Source organism: Mauremys reevesii, linkage group 1 (genome assembly GCF_016161935.1).
Source record: "Mauremys reevesii isolate NIE-2019 linkage group 1, ASM1616193v1, whole genome shotgun sequence".
Classification (NCBI taxonomy): Eukaryota; Metazoa; Chordata; order Testudines; family Geoemydidae; genus Mauremys; species Mauremys reevesii.
The window spans coordinates 51,279,536-51,294,064 of NC_052623.1; the positions used below are offsets into that span (position 1 = coordinate 51,279,536).

At 45.9% G+C, this 14,529-nt stretch overlaps 1 protein-coding gene and 1 long non-coding RNA gene across 2 annotated transcripts in view; one reads left to right on the forward strand and one right to left on the reverse strand.

The window, feature by feature from the left end:
- The window catches only part of SLC7A1 (solute carrier family 7 member 1), a 75,994-nt gene that overhangs the window by 39,132 nt on the left and 22,333 nt on the right, over positions 1-14,529 (reverse strand). The gene's annotated exons all lie outside the window — the stretch shown is intronic.
- Positions 1,694-14,529, forward strand: part of LOC120403942 — a 38,795-nt gene continuing 25,959 nt past the window's right edge. The window contains exons 1-2 of the long non-coding RNA XR_005597817.1: positions 1,694-1,740; positions 6,772-6,934. This is a non-coding gene — a long non-coding RNA (uncharacterized LOC120403942). The remainder of the gene's footprint in view (positions 1,741-6,771; positions 6,935-14,529) is intronic.

Sequence of the window (14,529 nt, forward strand, 5' to 3'; positions counted from 1 at the left end):
TTTAGGAGGCTGCAGGAACTGTGGGATAGCTTCAGTCCTCCAGTCCATGCGTCCATTTGATTCTTTGGCTTTCCGTTACGCTTGTCACGCTGCAGTGCGCTGAGTCCCTGCTATGGCGTCTGTCTGGAGATTTTTAAAAAAGGATTCTAACGGAGCGCTGATAGAACGGATAGAACGGATACCTTTTAGATACCTTTTTGGTATCTAAAAATAGAATCAGTGCTGCCTAATATAGGCAAGTGTGCTAGAGAACCACCGTATCATAGAACCAGAGAGCACAGCTGCTCTGTGTCAGAGCCTGCAGAAATTATCTGTATGCTATTCACAGGGGGTGCTCCTGTAACAACCCCACCTGTTGATTCCGTTCTTCCCCCAGCCTTTCTTGGCTACCGTAGCATTGTCCCCCCACTTGTGTGATGAATTAATAAAGAACGCAGGAATAAGACACACTGACTTGTTAGTGAGAAATGAGTGGAAGGCAGCCTCCAGCTGCTATGATAGTCCAGACAGGACATTAAGCAGTGTGTAGGAGAGAAGCCCAGCATCCCACTGCTAGTCCAGGGGCAACTGAATCTTTTCTTTACACATGAAGGGTGGGGGCTGATGGAGCTCAGCCCCCTGTTGCTATAATGAGGATGGTTACCAGCCATATTGCACCATCCATCCACCAGAAAAAATTAGGGCTAATAGGCTGATGACGAGGACGGTTACCAGTCCTTTTGTCCCATCAGCTGAAGCTGATCATGAGGATGGATTTCCAGCTTTTGCATGATCAGCTGATGCTGATGATGAGGATGGATTTCCATCATATTGTACCATCAGCCGCCCATGGCGGGGGGGGGAGCAAGGATGTTGGTGTTGACTGCTGCACTATCGCGTCTCTCTGCAGCATTCAGTAAAGATAGGGTGACATGTAAAAGAGTCAGAGGATTGTTTTACCTTTCGCTTCTGGGGGTGGGTGGGGGGTGGGTGAGTAGATTGCCAAGCTATGCCCTGACCCGCGGGCACTGTGTTTGACCCTAGAAGCATTTGGAGCTCAGCCAAGAATGCAAATAATTTTCAGAGGCTGCAGGAACTGTGGGATAGCTTCAGTCCTCCAGTCCATGAGCGTCCATTTGATTCTTTGGCTTTCCGTTACACTTGTCACGCTGCAGTGCGCTGAGTCCCTGCTATGGCGTCTGTCTGGAGATTTTTAAAAAAGGATTCTGAATTTCATCTTCTGTAACGGAGCGCTGATAGAACGGATTTGCCTGCCCTTACAGCGATCACATCCGCATGGTCCATGCGGGAGCTCTTTTTTTAGTTTGATTTCGGACTGCATCGCCACCCGTGCTGATCGGAGCTCCACGCTGGGCAAACAGGAAATATTCAAAAGTTCGCGGGGCTTTTCCTGTTTACCTGACCACTGCATCCGAGTTCAGATTGCGGTCCAGAGCGGTCAGTGGTGCACTGTGGGATAGCTCCCGGAGGCCAATACCGTCGATCAGCGTCCACACTAACCCTAATCCGATATGTTAATACCGATACTGGCGTTACTCCTCTCGTTAGGGAGGAGTACAGAAACCGGTTTAAAGAGCCATTAAAATCGATATAAGGTGCCTCCTAGTGTGGACGGTTTTGGCGTTAAATCGGTTTTAAGCTCCTAAAACCGATTTAAACGCCTAGTGTAGACCAGGGCTTTGTCTCTCTGCAGTCCTTTCAAGCTACTTTGATCTGCTTCCTGTGTTCTCACCTACAAAGGTATTTACCCAGTTGTACCACCCTTCAAGGAGCAGAAGACAGCCCCTTACAATACTGTCCATTCTATGTAGCCCAATCTATTCAAGATGGCATTTATTGCTTTGAATGAATGTCCCGAGGCTCTGATTTTTTTCCCCCGGTATAATTTTTAATAACACACAAAGTCATTCTGATAGTTGTCCCTCCGCCCAGCTTGGAATCTTATTTCCCTAATAAGCACCCCTTACTCCAAAGACTATCTGTTCTTTATTCTAGCCTAACGACCATGATTTTTGTATGTTAATTACAAGACTGGAGGTTCTCACCCAGGGCCGCCCAGAGAATTCAGGGGGCCTGGGGCAAAGAAATTTTGGGGGCCCCTTCTATAAAAAGATTGCAATGCTATATTCTCCTGAGGGCCCTTGCAGGGCCCACGGCAAATTGCCCCCCCCCTCCCCCACGGGCGCCCCTGGGAAAAATAAACCTTCCGCATTTTGGCACAAACTCAGTTTTGAGAAAACTTCTTTACAAGGTATCACTGGTTCTCAGCATCAGCTAGTGCTAAAAGGCACTAAAGCTCATTAAAAGAGTTGGACAAATATTTTCCATCAAAACTTTTTCTGGATCGAAAACTAGGGGTTTTTAAAAAGCAGAAAAAAATCACGGACAATGTCTGCTTTCCTTCAAAATTTGTTGTGTTTTTTTTGATTGAAAAGCTGAAATTAGTCTGCCAAAACCTGAACATGGTTTGAGGTTTCAGAAGTGTGTGGCCAAATATTTGCTGCTTGCTGTGTTTGATTGTTTAAAGAAACAATAAAAAACTTCTGCTTAAAAAAAAATCCAAAACTTTTGAACCACCTCAGCTTGTAACCAAACACCTGAGCCCATCCAGGCAGAGATTTTTCCAGGTTTCTGATACTCTGCTGGCTTCCTTGACTCATATCTGTCTCCATAACTTTGGGTTCATTTAGGTTAGAACATAAGAACAGCCATACTGGGTCAAACCAAAGGCCATCCTGCCCAGTATCCTGTCTACTGACAATGGCCAATGCCAAGTGCCCCAGAGGGAGTGAACCTATCAGGTAATGATCAAGTGATCTCGCTCCTGCCATCCATCTCCACTCTCTGAGAAACAGGCTACGGACACCATTCCTTACCCATCCTGGCTAATAGCCATTAATGGTCTTAATCTCCCTGTATTTATCTGTTTCCTAGAGACTGGCTCCATGTGGTCCCTCACAAACTGGAGATGGTTACTGTGGGTTTGTCTTTAGCATAGCTTATGTACATACTCCATGAACTGAGCATTTGAGCTTGTTCCAGAATCTGGGATGAGCCTATGTTGTCAAAACTGAAATGCTCAAAATAGCACATGCATGTGAATGGACACAGGGTGCTAAAATTAAATTAATCCAGCGGTTCTCAAACTGGAGGTCAGGACCCCTCAGGGGGTCACGAGGTTATTACTGGGGGTCGTGAGCTGTCAGCCTCCACCTCAAACCTCACTTTGCCTCCAGCATGTATAATACTGTTAAATATATAAAAAAGTGTTTTCAATTTATAAGGAGGGGCGGGTTGCACTCAGAGGTTTGCTATGTGAAAGGGTCACCAGGACAAAAGTTTGAGAACCACTGAATTAACCCCTCTGAAGCCTCAGGGAATGCAGGGGAGGGAGGGTCTCCCTTGGTAGGGTTGGGAAGGATATTGCTCTTCTCATGTGATCCCTCCCCCCCAGTGGCTAATTTTAAATGAAGCTACCCTCCCCTGCCATGAATAAAGGGATGGTAGCCCTAATGGAAAGCTAACAGCTTGGCTCTTCTGCAAGCCTCAAACTGCTGAATGAGCTTTAGGGTAGGGAAGGCTGTGCCTCCCCAAACAGCCTGGCCCTGCCCCCTATCCGACCCCCACCCACTTCCTGTCCCTGACTGCCCCCTCAGAATCCCTGACCCATCCTGCTCCTTGTCCCCTCACTGCCCCCCAGAGACACCCCCACCACCACCCTGGGACCCCACCCCTGCTCCCTGTCTGCCCCAACCCCTATCCACCCCCCCCGGAACACCCACAATCCAACCCCATTCCCTGCCCCCTGACCGGCCCCCCAACCTCTGCCCCCAGGACTCCCTGCCCCTTAGCCAACCCACCTGGCCCCAGCCTCTTAACCCAGCTCCCTCCTCACCCGGAGCCTCAGCGTGTCGCTGAACAGCTGCAGTGTGTCTCCAGCGGGGCCTGAGCCCCGCCCCGCTCCGAGCCGCGTGGTGAGGGGGTGGGGCTGCGAGCTCCAGGCTGAGCGGAGGGAGCTGAGCTCAGCCCGGAGCTCGCAGCCCCGCCCCCTGACCACGCGGCTCGGGGCGGGGAGGGGCTCAGGGGCCCCGCCGGAGGCGTGCTGCCGCACTGTCTGAGGACGCCGCTTGATGCGCTAAGGCTCCAGGAGAGGGGCGAAGGCAGGAGCCTCAGCTGTTCTCTTGGGGGCCCCTGCGGAGCCCGGGGCAAATTGCCCCACTTGCCCCCCCCCCTCTGGGTGGCCCTGTTCTCACCTGAAACTAAGTAAATCCTTGTCAGCTTTTTATCTGAGCTTTACGATACAGAAGAAGCACACATGCTGAATGTCGTTTCACAGAACATAAAATTAATCATATCAAATCTAAAGGCAATCTGTCACTTGGGGCAGATTACAGGCAATCTGTCACAGGCTCTCCTTTGTCCAGTCTAATTACCAACAGAGTTCCCCTCAGATTTTAGGACAGACTGTGCGAGCTAAACCATGAAATAGTCTTGCAGTGTGTTTTGTCAAAATGGAAGAAGTAATTTTAAAAGATGTTCAGAACAGCAGCAGAGGGGGCGATTCAGTAAAGAGCAGTCAGGTGAGGTCCATCGTCCTATAGAGCTGTCTGGGACTCTGCAAGCAGCACCGGAGTCTTGGGCCATGTCTACACTGCAGACTTCTGCCATCACAGCTGTCTGTCAGGGGTATGAAAAGGAATGATCCCTGATGAACACAGCTGTGCCAACATCCAGCACAGATGAAGTTATACCAACAAAAATGCAGTTGTGCCACTATAAACTGCATCCACAGAGGGAGTGCTTTGCCAGTGTAGTACATTGGTACAGCTATACCAGCATGTTGCTCTTAGTGCATGCCTGGCCATAGTAAATTCTTCATTTTGAACTGTTCTGCCTAATTCAAGTTTCCTTCTTCACTATGCAGCTGCTTGCAAGGGGAATGCAATTTGGAAGAGAGGGCAGGGCACTGGGCTTCTTTCCAAACTAAAGGAATTCCCCATTCAACTCTTGAGCTGTAGGGTAAATGGAGAATAGCAAAACTGACATATCATCCCAGCCTTCCATGGCTCTGGGAACAGAAATCTGCATAGTTCCCAAAAGTGTGTGGCAGATCTATGTGCTGGTTTCCAAGCAATGCATTTCTCATCCAATTAAAAAAACAATTGTGATCAAAAGAAAAATATAACATTGCTGACAGTTTCTATTGCTCAGCAATATCTCTTTAATCATGAATAACATATGTTTAAAGGCACACACTCTCCCTCAGTGCAATAAGAAACGAGTCATTCTCACAAGAACGTAAGAACAGCCACACTGGGTCAGACCAAAGATCCATCTAGCCCAGCATCCGGTCTTCGACAGTGGCCAATGCCAGATGTGAACAGAAGAATGAACAGAACAGGTAATCATCAAGTGATCATCCCCTGTTGCCCATTCCCAGCTTCTGGCAAACGGGGACTAGGGACACCATCCCTGCCCATCCTGGTTAATAATCATTGATGGACCTATCCAACGTGAATTTATCTAGCTCTTTTTTGAACCCTGTTAGCATCTTGGCCGTCACAACATCCTCTGGCAAAGAGTTCCACAAGTTCACTGTGCATTGTGTGAAGAAATACTTCCTCTTATTTGTTTTAAACCTGTTGCCTATTAATTTCATTTGGTGACCCCTAGTTCTTGCGTTACGAGAAGGAGTAAATAACACATCCTAATTTACTTTCTCCACACCAGTCATGATCATAGAATCATAGAATCACAGAATATCAGGAATGGAAGGGACCTCAGGAGGTCATCTAGTTCATTTTATAGACCTCTATCATATCCCCCCTTAGTTGTCTCTTTTCCAAACTGAAAAGTCCCAATCTTATTAATCTCTCCTCATACGGAAGCTGTTCCATACGCCTAATAATTTTTGTTGCCCTTTTCTGTACCAGAATACGAAACATTCTGTAAGCTTTAAATTCTTAAAATGTGCTTGTACTTTGTAATCCCAACATTTTCTGAGGGGCACAAAACACTTTCATATATAGGTCCAACATCAGTAGTCTCTCCACTTATAAGGTTGCTACACAATTAACCATGTAGATTATTTTAGTTTTCTCACAGAAATTTTCTGAGGCTTCGCTCAGGTTGCCTTGCTCAGGTGTTAGTCCTGCTTTGAGCAGGGGATTGGACTGGATAACCTCCTGAAGTCTCTTCCAACCCTAATATTTTATGAATTTTTTATTAAAGATTCACATCCATCTTACTCCTCTGTACAGAGTAAATGTCTTTGATTCTCTTTCTGCTTTTCTAAATCCAGACATTGAATATCCACATGCACCCTCCAGCATACTGTAGATTATTGGTAAATATCATTTTTATTTAAGGCAGTTCTGCAATACAAGTTTTTTTTTTCTTCAAGAGCCAAACCCCTCAGCCAGGCTGGCATTATAGCTCTGTTCCAGAGGAAAGCATTCTAAGGTACTTCAGACAGCACGTTCAGAGTTTACTGAATGGGGCAGTGAGACCAAGAGACATAATGTTCTCAGCCAGACTTGAGACCTTTTACTGAACAAATAAGAAGAGGAAAAGACAGGCTGTAGTTATGGCTTTACATTTTCTGACAATGTATTTCACCTCCCTCTTCCAAAGCACCGTGGGCTAGTGGGTACTTTATAAAAAGATTAGCCATTTAAACATATCCTAGGGGAATGGTGCATCTGATTGTTTTGGACATCTGTAGCTGGTATTTTTAATGTTAAAGCATCTTCAATTCGCTTTTACCCCCAGTGACGGAGGGAAACCTCAGAGCTCTTCTGATCCTGTCTGTTCCTCCCCCACCCAGCAGAGGAAGACATGCTTTCTCCATGGGACATCAGCAATTTTCCTTGAGTTAGACAGATGAGGCCTAGAAAATGCATCATGTGGTGTTTCCAACCCATCGGGGGAAAATGTAAGCTTTGTTATCTCTGCAGTCTGCTTTGGAATGTATGTATCAGAAGGCAAAGAACTCAGACTTCCCCAAATCTACTTTCTCTATATGCAGGGGGGGAAACTAGGCATAACCTTGCAGGTTTACCTGTATGCACCTGGCATGTTAATCCAGGGGTGAAAATATCCATAACTGAATTACTTCCAAATAAATTGTGCTGCTGGATGAAATCCACCTCCCTGTCCCAGGGGCATCCAATAAGGCCACAGTGCAGCATTTGTAAGGGCAATATACTAATAGACTGGAATAGCATCCGCAGCTCCTCCACACTCTTTACATGAAGATTCGTGAATCCACATAACCCAGGACCCAGCAGCATACACTCTTCTGCTCAAACATCACCCCCTCCCAATTACAATTATTCAGAATCTGCCTGGAGCTCACTCTGCAGTACACAAGTGATACGGATATCCTCTATGGGGCCACAACCCCCCCTGCACATCCCTACCGGGGTCGGAGGGTCTGGAGCCAGCTGTCCGCAGCTCAGTTCATTCACCCATATGGAACTCTTACACTCTGCAAATTGGTGTGTATACCTGCAATGTAATGGGTGGTCTCATGGTTAATTGTTTATCGTGAGCAGGGCCGGCTCCAGGTTTTCTGCCGCCCCAAGTGGCTAAATAAATAAACAAAAAGCCGCGGCAGCGCAATCACACCGCTCCACTCTTCGGCGGCAATTCGGCAGCAGGTCCTTCGTTCTGACAGGGACTGAGGGACCTGCCACCAAAGACCTGGACATGCTGCCCCTTGGTATTGGCCGCCCCAAGCACCTGCTTCCTCAGCTGGTGCCTGGAGCCAGCCCTGATCGTAAGTAGTGTGGGGGGTGGTTATGGGTATGAGAAAACACAAATACCATGCATCAGGGCTGCGCACAGATGCTGAACCATGGGTGGCATAAATGTTAGCACAACAGTTAGGGTTCAGTTGTTAAACTTTCAAAAGGGCAGGAAAGTTTTATCCACAGCAAATGTAAGTGAGCCCCTTGAAAATATGTTCTGTATGTGCAGTGTTACCTTCTGTGCTCTACTATACAGTATGTGCAATCTGACCAAAAGCTGTTGCTCACCAGAGATAGTAGCAGTGGCTCCATTGATGCTCTGTGGCATTTGTGGGGGGGGGGAGGGATTTCTCCCCCTTCAGGCCTCACACAAATGCCTTACCCTAAGCCAGCTACTCAGGATTGGCACCAGGGGGAGGATTTAGACCTTAGTGAAAAAATAATGCAATTGGCGGAGAAAAAAGATATTACTGCAGCTCCGAGGGGCTGAGTCCATCAGAGTGTCAGAACACGTTGACTATACATTTTCAAGATAGATTTTACCATCCTCCTAGTATAACTGCATCTTCTGATTCTAAATTACACTAGAAGGGCTAAATAATTCATTGGGATAAATGAAATTACAATGCATTCCAAATCAATTAATTAGAAATGGCTTTCCTTAATCCAGGAATGTTTTCACTGATCTTGAGACCATTCCTGCAAGCCGTCCATGCATGGAGCTCTGAATCAGGTCAGGCTGAGTCCTAGACCTGGATTCAGTTCCATTAGATTTGCAAATGATTTGACACAATTAAAGTATTTTTTTTAAACTGCTACCTTTCTATACTGAGTGAGGTTAATGTCTCCTATAAGCAACTAAGCTGCATTCCAAATTATATTACTAACTTCCAAGGGCATTATCATGACTATGAATCTAATACTGTGGCATTCCTGTGCTTTTAATTTATGCAGCATATAAAAGAAACCTACAGTGAAATTAACTAAAAAGGTTGGCTTTGGCCCTAGCATTCCTACAGGTGATTTATAATTTGAGTAAAAAAAGTGCTAGTTTTTTCAAAGCATATTCGAAAGTTTGACATGCAATTGTTGCACACACATATGAGGCTTTGTATGTGTAAATCACGTAATTAAGTGCACAGTTACTGATCTGGACTCTCATACCCCCTTGTACACACATAGATATGCACTCATATTGTGTGGGTGCAGTCGCAGAGGTTGTTCTTGCACAAGTCACCCCACGTAGCTAAATAATCGCCACTGAAGTACTATTCAATAAGACACTTCTCTGCTTGCTTGACCATACATAAGCATGCATCAAACATCTTCAGGCTATAACTAAATGAAGAGATGCCATAAATTGAATGAATTGTTGGTTTTTTATTGAACGCCGCCATTGTGCACAGCACTGTATGAAATACTGAAGAAAACACAGTCCATCCGTTAGAGCATACAGGCCTAAGTGCTGGGCTACCTGTTGACACCACAGGGAATTTAGGGTGTTTAGCATCTCACAGGATCAGGCCCTAAATCGAGAGGCAATGTAGTTCAGATACAACAATGGCTTCTAGGAGAATATAAATAATAATTAATGCATTGGATAATCATGAGAATCTAGAGGTGGTGCCTTTTTTTAAGTATGCCTGTAGGCTAAACATGTATGTGGCTTATTGTTAACAGACTTCTGTACAGATGTGTCTTCTAAGGCAGGATTTGAAAGAGGAGATGGTGACCATTTGGCACACGTGGAACAGGAGGGAGTTCCTAGCACAAGTATGAAGCAGGATGGAAGAAGGCACAAAGACTGGGAGTGGGAGGCAAATACAAAAGGAGCATTAAGTAGAGTAGAGCACAGGCAATGTTAGAGAAGCAGAAAGAAATGAGAGTGGAGATGTAGGCAGAGGCAAATAATGTGACACTCATTCTGTTCTGAATCACTTGCTGGGGGGGGTGGGGAGAGAGAGTGGGACTGGAGCGACTCTCCTAATCCCTGTGATTGTCTATAGCAGGGATTGGCAACCTTTTTGCATATGGCCCCCCAGGTTCACCGTTATAGGCCAATGGGGGCTACGGGAAGCAGTGTGGGCCGAGAGATGTACCGGCCGCCGCTTCCCACAGCCCCCATTGGCCTGGAGTGGCAAACGGCAGCCAGTGGGAGCCACAATCAGCCAAACCTGTGGACGCAGCAGGTAAACAAACTGGCCCGGCCCGCTAGGGGGCTTACCTGGCAGGCCGCATGCCAAAGGTTGCAGATCCCTGGTCTGTAGAGAAGAACTGCAACGTCACCTGACTTGGTGATCATTATTCCCCTCCTCATTCATCATTCAGCTCCCACATGAGGCAGTGGGTGGGAGCAGACAGCTGACCAGCGTAGACTACATTGCAGCTGCAGAAGCAGGAGTGCCCCCCAAACCACAAGCAGGAAGTGAAAAGTATCAAGATCAAGGAAGTGACCATACACTTGAAGCGCCTTGAAGCAGGCACTATGTACTGAGCATCCTAATGATGATCAATAATTACATTATGATGATTATTATTAACAACTATGGTATATCTCCCTTGACAGTAGATTGTACTAATAGTTTTTATTTGGAGTGTGACTGTGTTGGGAGGAGCAACCAAGGAGAAATAGATGGAAAGAAGGCCCTAGCAGACCAGATCTTCAGTTGGGGAAAATACGGTGATGCTGACTTTATTAGCAAAGGTGGTATAACTAATGACCTACAGCAGAATAAAAGGAGAAAAGAAGAAATGAGAAGGTAGGAAAAAAGCATGGGGAAGAGGAAATAAAGAATGGGGCTGTGTATAGGGCGTAGATGATGGGATGGAAGCGGGGGCCCTTTCCACTATGCTGTTTGCATAACAACCCTGACTACATGCACCTAAGTTCCCCTGCTGCAAAGACCACACCCCCAGTGGTTAATTTGTGCTGGGGCTTGCCAGGGCTGAGCCCTGGCTCCTCTAGGCTTGCCGCATCAGTTATGTAAGTAAAATAATTGCTTGAGCCCTAGCATCTAATTGCTGGAGCCCCGGCACCTCTTTCATTACAAATTAAGCACTGGCCACCCCCACCCCACACACAAACTGAGCACAGCACAGCTATGACTTTCCCCATTTTTTCTCAACTCTCCTGAAACACTTTTTGTAAGAGATACAGAGAATGGACAATGGATACTATTGTTTTGTTCCTGACTGAGTACTATCCCTTTGACCTCCACCTTGCTATGGCAGGGAAACGGAGCTTTCATTTCTAATTTGGGATTTAAAAGGTCGGCTTTCAACCATTCTGACCATATTTTTCTTCACAAACCCCCACCCTCGCTGTCATTTCTCAGTAATGCTGCTACCCGGTACTGACTGACAAACTTGCAATGAACTACTTGAATTGCATCATCCTCTCTACCTCACTCCTCCCCCACCAGGCAACAGCCTCTCCTGTGCTCCCAGCTACCATGAGTAAAAAGCACCTTCCATTTTAACAGCATCCTAGTAATCAGTAATATCAACACTGAACAGCTTGGCAGTTCCCAGGCATGTTAAAAGCCATTGCCATGGCAGCCTCGCCCACAGACTGAGCCACTTGCAGTTAAAATTTTACATTATACAAAAGTCACTCCTGTTTGTTTCTGGGCAGGATCCTGTGAGGCAGCTGCTCCTTCAACTCCCATTCACTTCAGCTGCGAAAGCTCAGCACTCTGTGGGAGGGCAGTCCTGGCTAATACAACAAGCGACCCTCTGAAATAGGGTCAAGGGTCTGCTGATCAAAAAATGTCAATACCAAATAGTCTAACACAAAAGAAAACCACAATATACAACATGGCAAGCTGTCACTGTCAAATTTAGCACTTAGTAACACTTCAGCTCTTCAAAGTGCACCTTTTATATGCATCAGCAAATTCATCTGCACAGCCCCCATGAAAATTAGGGCCACCATTTTCAAACCTAAAGTTAGACTCCTAAATCCACAGCTCAGCACCTACATAAGAATGTCCTGCTTTTTCAAATGCCCTCAATCCCAATGTGATTTGTAGCTGCTCAAGTATCCTGAACTCAGGCCACTTAGATTTAGGTGCCTAAATATAGATTTAGGAGCTTAACTGAAAATGTTGGCCAGTCAGTAACATTATCCTTCCCATTTTACAGAGAGGAAAATAGAGTTAAACGTCACAGAACAGTGGATGTAAAATCAGTTCTCATGTAATGAATGCTGTATTTGTAGTTACTGAATTATTTGTAGTAACAGTTGTAGCATTTACTCATCTTTCTGTGCTGTGTTTATTGTGCATGAAGCAGAACAAGAGCAAATGCCGTGTTTTTAACTTTACTCTCTGTATGTTGCATCTCAAAGCCCTTCCCTGATGTGGAACAGAATAGTTTGGATCAGAATGACTGAGGCTTCTCTGATCAATATATTTGCTATTACATACAGAATAAAATAGTTTTTAAAATGATATTAAGGTTGCAAAGTCAGGAGCTCAAAAGTTACAAAAGGTCAAAATTAAGATTGCCCATTGCAACTTGTGAAAATGGTGATTTCCTGTGGTCTATAACTTGGCCATATCTAGGAAGATTTTCACAGCAGCAGCACAAGGTAATACTCTGATCCCAGGACCGCATCCCTACCAGATTTCAAGTTCTTGCTCCAACCTCTGGAGGTGCAAGAGCTCTTTAAAAAAATGGACACAAAACTTAGTCAACATATATTTTAAACCAGCTTGCTCCATGAAAAAACAAACAAACAAACCAACCCTCTTTCTGCTGAAACTCCCCAAAAATGCAACCTAAGGCAGAGACCAAGCATAGAAAATGTCAGCCTCAGTGGCTAAAGCTTGGCAAAATTATAATCAGTTGAAATCGGGTGATTATAATGGAGAGGAAGAGGCAACCTTAATAATAGGGTCATAACTAGCACCCTCTGTAACAAGCAGATTCCTGGGAGATGTTGATTAAACCTGGAATTTTAGCCAAATGTGAGGGAGAAGTGTGAGCTGCTATTGCAGTATTGTCATGGAAACCAGGCATACAAGCTCCAAAGGCATCTGCTACTACAAGCTTACCTGACAGTTTTGTTGGAGCTGTAGAAGAGAGGGTGTGTGCTCCAACTCAGTAAGAAATTTGTGTGGGAAGAATTTAGACTGGCTAATAAGTCTCTAGGAAAGGAGGGTATAATACCAGCAGGCAAAAAACTCCAGAGGATACTATATAAGGAGCTTATAAAAGCCTCATGAAAGGAGGCAGAATACAAATACTCCTGTTATGCCAACCTAAGGGGCAGGCCAGACAAGGTAACCTCCCTGAAGAGTGATCAATAGTTGTCTTAGCTATTTCTAAAAGGCACTTATTATGTGGTATATAAGGAGGAGCACTACAGGGTGGGTTGAGAGACTGTCGTGCTATTTTAGTTTTACATAAAGATCAGTAGGAGTTTATTTAGGATTTATTTTTCAGAGACGTTTTTGTATATAAAGTGCTTGCTTCTGTGATAAGTGCACACTGCATTCACTTTCACACAGAATGAAATTCATAAGGACATTTAAGTCCCACATAAACCACGACCCTGCTAGTCACCTAACTACACGTGTCAGGCCCACTGACATGGTTAGCCATATTGAGCTTAGAGAAATGGAGGAAGCAATCATCATTCTGCAAATCCCGTCGCCTGAAAACTCCTGCCATGATGCCGGGGTGTAATAGGGTGGCCTTGCCAGGGACCATTCAAGATGAAAGTCCATTCTGCATGGCTACATCTCAACCACATGAACCTTCTGCTGCTGTGAAGTTCACCCAGCAACACAGGGACGGTGGACAGTGCAGCTGAACTGCTGCCATTCCACCCAACAGAAGAACAGGTGATGGCAAAGAATGAGTGCAGCGGGACCCGGCACACCCTCTGGAAGTGGAGCTGGACTCCATGTTGACCAGCATAGAAGGGGATTAAAGAAAAGGCAGGGTTGTGGTTAGTGTGTCTGAAATTATGCAGATCCAGGCCCACAAATCACCACCAAGGAGGGGTGTCAAGGTAGTTAAAGCCTATGCACTGGGATAGCAACTACAGAGGGGTTGTGAGGCTGCCTTATTCCTTGCCACAAACTGGGAATGGATTCCGTCCACCTAGCCCCCATGTACTTTATCTGTCATTTTCTTGTAATCGCTCTACAAGATTCAGGTACACGGCACACACAGCCTTTCCAACCATCTCTACCACATCACAGCACACAACAAAACCTGCATCCCAGTTCCAACTCATCTGGAATACTGTGTGCAATTCTGGTCTCCCATGTTTAAGGGTATGTCTACACTACAAGACTATTTCGAATCAACTTAAGTCGAATTTGTGGAATCGACCTTATGAAGTCGAATTTGTGTATCCACACTAAATACACTAATTCGACTGTGTGAGTCCACAGTAACGGGGCAAACGTCGACTTTGGAAGCGGTGCACTGTGGGAAGCTATCCCACAGTTCCCGCACTCCCCGCTGCCCATTGGAATTCTGGGATTTCCCCCCAATGCATGCTGGGGGTGAAAACTGTGTCGAGGGTGGTCCTTGGTAACTGTCAGCATTCAACCGTCACCCCCGCCGGCGGGAAATCAGTTCGCGCACTTTTCCTGTTATAAGTGACAGCGCGGACGCCACAGCACTCCACTGCGATCATGGAGCCCGCTGCGATCATCGCTGCACTTATGGCCGTTGTCAACTCCTCGCACCTTATCGTACACCTCTTCAACAGTCAGATGCTGAGAAATCGGGCGAGGAGGCAACGGCAGCGCGGTGAGGA